The 9788-nt window shown below is 42.6% G+C and overlaps 1 long non-coding RNA gene across 2 annotated transcripts in view; it reads right to left on the reverse strand.

The window, feature by feature from the left end:
- The window catches only part of LOC311518705, a 60480-nt gene extending 51362 nt beyond the window's left edge, over positions 1 to 9118 (reverse strand). For both annotated transcript variants that reach the window (XR_014711084.1, XR_014711085.1), the window contains exon 1: positions 8870 to 9118. This is a non-coding gene — a long non-coding RNA (uncharacterized lncRNA). The remainder of the gene's footprint in view (positions 1 to 8869) is intronic.
- Positions 9119 to 9788: the final 670 nt, after the last annotated feature.

Below are 9788 nucleotides of genomic sequence, written 5' to 3' on the forward strand. Positions count from 1 at the left end.
TTGAAATAGTAAGAACAACCCAAATAGTTGGTTTCTGCCCTCAGCACCCCCACTATAAAAATTGTTCCAGCATCACTGACAATCCCTGCTCAAATTTCCCTTCTCAGGTGCGTCTCCCACATCCAAGAGGAGTACCCTAACCACTAGGCTAAATGTTAGGGACAGTTCCATGTGGAAACAATTTAGTTACACTGGTGAAAACTCCTAAAAAGACATGGGATGGCCAATATCTTGGCCAACACAAAGAGGATCAAACTGGTGACCTCCATAGATAAAAGCAGACACTGCTATAGCATGAGTGAAAGTTCTTTAAGTGGGGGCAGGTTTAAATTCAGCCAGAGCTGTCCAGAGCAGAGCTCTGGTAAATATTATTAAATCCATGGGGCTGAAGCCATACACCCCAGCATGTCCCATGGAACTGAAGCCCTGAGCCTCAGAGCACCCTGCAGAGCTAAAGCCCTGAGACCCCCTCCCCCCCACAGCTGAAGCCCAGAGCCCCGAATAGGGAGGTTGTGGGGGGCGCCGGAAAATGCTATATGACAATTTAAGCACTGGTTGGGAGTACGGTTAAATCCACATCCTTGGTGGATCAAGCACAGAGAGAGACTCACCAGTGGTTTACCGATGCATTCCAGCGAGTTTAAGATCATTCTGAAACCATTATAACTTACCCAGTAATTAACCAGCTAAGGATCAGGGAAGTGAAAATGTGGCCTAGTGCCATCTTCCCACGGTCTCATCAAGTGCAAACGTGGAGCTGTTGAAAATCTAGCTTGCTATATTTATAGGTGCAAAATCACAATAATCTCTGTGCACCAACTAATTCCCTTCCCCCGGGATTTGGAATTTATTGACACATTGCCCATTTTAAATGGGCCTTTGCAGATATATTTTTCTCCCCTCTCCCCACCTTCCAAACATGTCTCTAAGCTGTTGTTTTGTACCGTGAACCTGTCTGACCAACATGCAGCGACAGGCTTTGATTCCCAGGTTAAGTAGGCCAATCCTGCCAAGTTCTGGAGTGAAAGCTTATTCCCAAAACACAAGCAGTAAAAATGAACTTGGATAAATCTATCAGGTGGCATTTAAATCTCAGGCAAACTGAACATACTTGTCACAACTCCCCATCTTCTATGCCAATTACAGTGGCAAACATCCTGTGAATTCAGCAAGATTTCCCACTTGCTTCTACCATAATAATTATTTTTCTAAAAAAATATACAGGTAGGTCTTACTGTGGGCCAAATCTTCCACCTATACACCTATTGAGAAATCTCTTGCTCTGTTTATGAGATCAGAGGAACCAACATACGGGCTAAAGTACTACTCAGTATGAATATGATAGCAAAATCAGCGCTGTATTGTTAGTGTCACCTTATGTTAAACTCTCACTATGATTATTAAGCTCTTCTCACTGGATGAGGCAAGAAGAGCCTTGGGATCACTTGAAGTGTAGGAGACATGTAACCCTTCTGCCAGTCAGAGTTGGCAGCAAGAAGGGTCCAGTTCAGTATCTAGGGGTTCCTTTTCAACAATACAACACAAAACCGGCTCGAGCCCCCATCCGGTGACCTGGGGCAATTACATAACTGAGAGGCAATACTTCCCCACTTGCAAGCACAGAGTCTGAGTGTAGCAAAGAAACTTTTAATAAAAGGAGGGAAGTAACCTGACATTAATTTGGGAAAACGCTGCAAACAGGGTTCATAAACATAAACCGTGAGCAAAAGAGTCACCCCTGCATAAGTTGGGAAGTCTGCTTTTCCTTCAGGTTCTTAAGTCCAGCAACCAAAAGTCCCTTTAACATTCCCGTCCCTTCTCTGCACCCCACTCACAGTTGCTGTCCTTGGTCAGTGCAGACCCAGAGTTCAGAGGTGCATTTGCAGAGTTCACCTCCCACCCACGATGTGAGTGGGGGGGGGGTAAGAAGGCACCTTACTCCCTCTGCTGTCCAGGCACACTCTCGCTGCTCCTCTTCGCTGGCCACCCTGCCAGCCAATTGATGTTCAGCTCCCTCCACCAGCTGCCCTGCTGGCCAATCACCATGCCTCTCTGCCAGCCAATAATGAATCCACTGGTTGTCTTCAGGTCCCCCCACTTAACCCAGCTCTCAGTGATTTCAGCTGTTAGTGGGGGAGCCTCACTGCTGGTGCATACCAGGCAGTCTCTTGCATCAGTGATACTGTCCCAAAGCAGGTCCAATGCTCAGACCTAGGTATCGGCAATTTCAGCTCTACTGTGTGTAACAAGACTCTCAATTGAATCTAAATTAGCTTTTTTTAACTACACAGTGGAGAGAGGTAGGGTCAAATAGCGTCTAAGACCCTTAAGTAGTGCCCACACCACCACATACAAGTGTCTAGCCCCATCCTCTCTTAACTCACTCGACTTTGGAACTCATGTCCCCTGCCTAGCGAGTGCAATTTAGTTGAGGGTGAGCCCTTTAATCAGGATATTCCAAGCACAATCCTGCTGCCCTTGATTCACACAATGAGGATAACAACCTTTTATTACTCCTTACCCAATAACAAGGAGACTTGGGATCCAACGCCAACCAAAAGTGATCATTTGGGCAAGCAATCCCATCATACTGAGCACCTAGGCAGGGCGGGTGTCCCAGTGCAAAGAAGATCAGCTCCTGAAGTCTTTTTTCACAGCTCATCACTAGATGTCAGGGGAGATCTCATTCAGACTGTGCTTACAGACAGACTCAGTCTTTGATTGAGTTACATATACAGGCTTAGAATCCAGTCCGCTTGTGGAATCCAGCCCAACTCTTTGGGTGTGGGCTGAAATCCTACAATCTACTCCTGGGATAAATATCCACAAAATAGTTGAAGACCATGAGACTCTAAAATAAACCAGGTTTATTAAGAATAAAGGATTGCCCCTAAAGCTTGAAAATGAGGCCTTGAATTAATTTTCTTCCATTTCCCAAGGTTAATGGAAGTGATTTTTGAATATTCCTGTGGTTAATCAAGAAGAATGAAACCTAAGCTTAAAAGTAAGCTCCCGGGCTGCACTTTATGTTGGAGGAGCCGGGATGTTTCATTGATGTGACATTAACAGTTTATGGAAGAAAGGAACAGCTGCTGGTTGAAGACAAAATATCCCACCTAGGGCCTGATACAAAGTCCACTGAAGTCAATAGGAAGACTTGCATTCACTTCATTGGGCTTTGGATCAGGTCCATAGCTCTGTGTGCTGTGCTTGAGAAGAGGTGAAGGGTGATAAAGGTGCCTCTTAACAAAGCATTACTTAATGCATCAACTGTTTAGTTTGATTATAGTGTAAGGGAAAAATTCATCTTGGCTCCATTTCTAATTCAGTAAAGACAATGATTCCAGGGGAATATTGTAAACATCTTTCTACAAAGCAGTTCTGTAGCTGATTTAGTTTAGAGCCAGCTATTAACATAAGCCAACAGTGTAGAGTTTTTTTGGCAGTGCACATAGGTGGCATGCTAGTGAGGAATATAATTTCGTATACACATAAGAACATAAGAACGGCCATACTGGGTTAGACCAAAGGTCCATCTAGCCCAGTATCCTGTCTTCCTACAGTTGCCAATGCCAGGTGCCTCAGAGGGAATGAATAGAACAGGTAATCATCAAGTGGTCCACCCCTGTTGCCCATTCCCAACTTCTGGCAAACAGAGGCTAGGGACACCATCCCTGCCCATCCTGGCTAATAGCCATTGGTGGACCTATCCTCCATGAACTTATCTAGTTCTTTTTTGAACACCTGTTATGGTGTTGGCCTTCACAACATCCTCTGGCAAGGAGTTCCACAGGTTGACTGTGTGTTGTGTAAAGAAATACTTCCTTTTGTTTGTTTTAAACCTGCTGCCTATTAATTTCATTTGGTGACCCATAGTTCTTGTGTTATGAGAAGTTGTAAACAACACTTACTTATCTACTTTCTCTACAGCAGTCATGATTTTATAGACCTCAATCATATCTCCCCTTGACAAACTTTTCCAAGCTGAAAAGTCCCAGTCTTATTCATCTGTCCCCATATGGAAGCCGTTCCATACCCCTCATCATTTCTGTTGCCCTTTTCTGAACCTTTTCCAATTCCAATATATCTTTTTTGAGAGGGGGCGACCACATCTGCACACAGTATTCAGGATGTGGGTGTACCATGGATTTATATAGAGGCAACATGATATTTTCTGTCCTATTATCTATCCCTTTCTTAATCATTCCCAGCATTCTGTTTGCTTTTTTGACTGCCACTGCACATTGAGTGGATGTTTTCATAGAACTATCCACAGTGACTCCAAGATCTCTTTCTTGAGTGGTAACAGCTAATTTAGACCCCATCATTTTATATTTATAGTTGGGATTATGCTTTCCAATGTGCATTACTTTGCATTTACCAACATTAAATTTCATCTGCCATTTTGTTGCCCTGTCACCCAGTTTTGAGAGATCCTTTTGTAGCTCTTTGCAGTCTGCCTGGGTCTTAACTATCTTTAGTAATTTTGTACCATCTGCAAATTTTGCCACCTCACTGTTTACTCCTTTTTCCAGATCATTTATGAATATGTTGAATAGGATGGTCCCAGTACAGACCCCTAGGGGACACTGCTATTTACCTCTCTCCATTCTGAAAACTGACCATTTATACCTACCATTTGTTTCCTATCTTTTAACCAGTTACCAATCCATGAGAGCACCTTCCTTCTTATCCCGTGGCTGCTTACTTTGCATAAGAGCCTTTGGTGAGGGACCTTGTGAAAGGCTTTCTGAAAATCTAACTACACTATATCCACTGGATCCCCTTGGTCCACATGCTTGTTGACCCCCTCAGAAAATTCTAGTAGATTGGTGAGGCATGATTTCCCTTCACTAAAACCATGTTGACTCTTCCTCAACAAATTATGTTCATCTATATGTCTGACAATATTGTTCTTTATTATAGTTTCAACCAGTTTGCCCGGTACTGAAGTCAGGCTTATGGGCCTGCAATTGCCAGGATCACCTCCGGAGCGTTTTTTTAAAAATTGGAGTCACATTAGCTATCCTCCAGTCATCTGATACAGAAGCTGATTTAAACGATAGGTTACAGACTACAGTTAGTCGTTCTGCAATTTCACATTTGAGTTCCTTCAGAACTCTTGGGTGAATAGCATCTGGTCCTGCTGACTTATTACTATTTAGTTGATCAATTTGTTCCAAAACCTCCTCTAATGATACCTCAATCTGGGACAGTTCCTCAGATCTGTCACCTAAAAAGAATGGCTCAGATTTGGGAATCTCCCTCACATCCTCAACCGTGAAGACCGATACAAAGAATTCATTTAGTTTCTCCGCAATGGCCTTATCGTCCTTGAGTGCTCCTTTAGCATCTCGATCGTCTAGTGACCCCATTGGTTGTTTAGCAGGCTTCCTACTTCTGATGTACTTAAAATAAAATTGCTATTACTTTTTGAGTCTTTGGCTAACTGTTCCTCAGATTCTTTTTTGGATATCAAGGTATGATCAATAGGATTCTTTTTGCCTTGTTAATAGTTACCAGTGCACACACAAACTGGTTGAGATTAGCTTGCGGCTTTACTTCTCCGTATCTTTTTAAAATCTACAGAATAAACCCATCGTGGAGCTTTTGTTTACTTTTGCTTTAGAGGAAAATAAGCTGGTGAAGGCAGCCTGGCAATATCTCATTTCCCTCTGACCTTCCCCAGATACATAGGTATGGAGATATATATATATAGAGAGAGAGAGAGCGTGCACATGTAAACACAGACAGCCTTGCTGTGTTACCCTTTTGAAATGGATGCTTGGGTTTCAGAGACCACATGGATTGAAAGATATTTGTTCAACCACTTCATTGCGTTTCTTTCCTAACTAAAGTGCAGCTAATCTGATGAAAAGCATGATGCACCTATTTGAATTTGCTCTAGGCTGCTATCTCAAGGCTGAAAGGCCCTGGCAGGGAAAATAATCTTTTATGGCCTGACGTATGCATCAAGGGGTGTTTTGCCAGATTAACCACATCTCCAAGGTCATGTCAGTGACCCTTTCATTTTGCACTTCTTTCAGGGTCCAGAAGGGAATTAATTACAGACTTGGTCAGATGCTATTAAGAAGCTTGTAAATGTTCAGGGTTGTTTTTCATTAAATAAAAGATTTTCCTTTAACCTCATAAGGAAACAAAATCTTTCTTGACAACTGGCAGGCTCTGGATTAGCAGCTTTGTTGTATCTCACACAGCTTCTTCAATTCCATTTCCAAATATTTATCATTCATTTAGAAGCCTGTGGAGATTACAATCTTTTTCTGAGGCTGGCCAGCCCAAGTAGAAGCTTTATAAGCTCCTCAAAACCGTGATGTCTGGGTTTACACAGTTTTAAGTGTGTGCAACAAACAGAAAACCCCATAAGGAAATGATAGAACCTAAACTCCCAAACTTCAGTTGCTAGTGAATGGTTACAGCGAAGCAGCCATTCACTAACCAGGCCTGGAAACCAAACTTCCCTCACGCCACCAGAGCTGCGTCTGCTGGAACAGTGTTGAAATACATTGGTGAGTCGTGGCATGTAGCTTGAACTGTCACTGCCCAGAGTGGTCAGTCCAAGGCTTTCCACAAATCCTAAGAGCTAACGCCGACGTTTTCTAGCTATGACTGGAATCACTTGAGGGCAGTTCTGGTGGCACCAACAGTGTCTTTTACCTTGCTCAAGACTGCACACCACACCAAGAGCTTAGCTGGCTGGTTCCTTGTGGTGTAGACCGTTGAGAACAGGAAAAACTTTTCACCTCAGTCATACAGGGGTCAGAATCAGGTGACTGAGCATAGGTCCACTGAAGTCAACAGAGCGGTTCTTACTCACACCAGCTGAGAAGCTATTCCTTCCTGCATATTTACTCAGTTCCTACAGGTTTCACCCAGCTGTTGCAGTCTTTCCTTCTACTTAAGGAATAACAGCAGTATTGTCATTTGATTCTAAGTAATAAACTGAGGTAAAAGTTGACTTTTTAAAGCTGTTTCAATTCCCAGAACCACTGTTAAGCCACCATAGTATCTACAAAGGGAGCAACAAGGGTATCACATGAGGCCAGAGTTTGAGAGCCACTCTAGCTGAGCAAATCAACACCTCGGATGAAAGGGGAAACCAGATATGCCCACTGGGCAGCTATTTTTGTTGTGTCCCAGCTCCCGTCCTGTGCTTGGCTTTTGCCCACTTTGATGGTAGGATTACAGGGCAGGGCTTTGTGTCATGTTTTCCAGATTTCAGAATGCCATGATAAAATGGCAACATTTTGGTAAAATTTGTCATGTCTTTGCTGCCTTTGATATGGAAAAAAAGGCTTTTCTTGAGATTAAATAGCAGCATAACACCACTCTCCCAGCACTGCTACTTCTTATTGGAACTTCTGATCCCCCTGGGTCACAGCAAGCATAATTCAACTATCCAGCCAGCTCCAGTGATTTCTAATAAGAGCATTATTAATGCAGTAATTGGAAGAGATTAGCTACACATTTTAATCTTAAAGTAGCAGCTTTACCAAAGCATGGCAACAGCAGGACACTGTTTGCAACAGGGACCTGAATTATTTTCATACCTAGGGCCAGATGATATATGAATGTGTGCGATATCTCCTTTCTGGGATGCACTAAGCAGGAGTGTTAACTAGTGTCAACCAATTGTAATGCTTAGTGCTTTCTCTTGGGAGAATATTGAAAATAACTTGGGTCAGCATGGACAAGATTCCAAACAAACTTGCTTGTTTGCTGTGGGACCTTTAACTGATGCTGCACAAACAGTCTAGATAACTTGGCCTCCAGTGAAATAACAATCCCTTCCCCACTATTTGACTTGAATGTGAAATTGGTTCCTTATAGGTGACTTAAAAGCTTGGGCAGGAATGACTGCATGATCAGGTGAATCTTTGGACAAGTTTGCAAATGCAGTGGAATTCCAGCTGCCTGCGGTTTTATAAGGGAGGCTATAAAACATTAGGTAAATGATACAAATGGTTAACTGATTTAGGGAAGTGTTTTTCAGATTAATTTAAAGAGGGCTCAGAAAGGCAGTTCTTCCAAATAAATCTTGTTCTTTGTGTTTTCCCATATGACAAGCATTTTTGTCAGTATGTATTTTTTTCATTTGTTATTTCTTTTCAAAAGCACACAATTTCCAAGCATCCTGACTATAAATTCCTCCCAGTTTGGCTTTGAATAAACCCATGTCCAGGATACAGAGAGCTGTTAACACTTTAAGACCAGAACAGCACGGGGAACTACTCAAGGGTTCTCTTTGGGTGCAGGGGGTGTGTGTGTGTATTTGTGTGCATATATATACCAAGTGATATTTTTGTTTATTATTACTATTATTTATTTGTATTACAGTAGCACCTACAGGCCCCAAGCAAGATCAGAGCCCAGCTGTGCACTCTACCTACACATAGTAAGTGACCATATCTGTCCTGGAGTACAAAGGGTGGGGGCGTGATTGGAGGCCAGGGTAGGGGAAGAAAACAGATTGGATGAAGATCCAGACCAGGGGAACCTGGGACTGGCTGGTAAGGAGAATGGGACTGGGACCAGGAATCAAGGATGGGTAAGAGATAGGACAGGGACAGGTTGAAGGGAATGGGGCAGAAGGGGTCACGCTTGGGAGGAAAAGGCAAAAGAGTCTGTGCTTATTACTGTACAGAGCCTGGAATGGAAGCTTAATTCTGGCATTTCCTAACTTTTGAGGGTTTGACTTTGCAACTTTAATAATGCCCTTTTAACATAGTTTTTGTGTGGACAATACATGCATCTGAATTACTGCAAGAGTCAAGGGCAGGTCACTGATAACTCTAAAGTTAACACTAGTCTCTGGAATCCTATGCACGTTAGTAAAGGGGAATCTTACCTTTGCTAATGATGGTGCTGGATCTCTTAGTTGCTTACTTCTCCTTTGGAGTCTTTTTATGCCAAGATGGAAAGAAATGAACAGTTTGCTGCAGGTTTCGATGAGCTTAAGACAGTGACAGTTGTAGCCAGCTGTAGCCTGTGGGTTGACAAAGCTTAAACAGCTGTTGACTGTCAAAGCGTGCTTTCAGCAAAGGGTCCTTGACACTGGTACATTGACTTTAACGGCATGCACCAATGCTTAGATAAGCCATGGCCTTTCCAGCAGGATTGTGTTTGGGGGCGGTGATCTTAGTGTGTTGAGAATGTATTTTACTGAATTTGAGTGGTGAGGACCTTATTTGTGTTAGATGGGGAAGTTTCAAGGGACACAAGCTGGGCTGAGGAAGGTGGTTTTTTTTATTGTGCCTGCAGCTTTCAGATGGATTTTGAGCCAATGAAAATATTTCTATAAACTTATAAATCTCAGGCATTATAGCTGAAGAAATTGCTACTGGAAAAATAGAGCATAAGAAAACAACAATCCCTTCTTGTTTCCTCTTCGTAAAGGTTGTTACGTTGGAGTGATAAGTCACCCCCTTTCATTCTGAACTATGGCAACAATCTTTTGAGAATATATTTTTATTTGGCCATATAATTCACTAGGTTGCACAAACTGGGGAAGACACTTCCTCCCCACCCGTGCCCCCCGGAGAGATTTATTTCACTTCTGTGACATTCAAACAATTTTTATTTATAAACCTTGTCCCCCTCCAGAATATTATCTTTTTAAAAACGAATAAATCAACAGCCCTGAAGCTCCCATGTTAGCCTGAACATTTTGCATCTGCAAGATGATTTTGGCTAGTCAAACTTCTGGCATCCAAGAGTTAATGACTGAATGTAGTTAAATAGTTGTCTTGGTCTAGTCTGTCTGTAGT

Source organism: Lepidochelys olivacea (genome assembly GCF_965140295.1).
Source record: "Lepidochelys olivacea isolate rLepOli2 genome assembly, chromosome: 3".
Classification (NCBI taxonomy): Eukaryota; Metazoa; Chordata; order Testudines; family Cheloniidae; genus Lepidochelys; species Lepidochelys olivacea.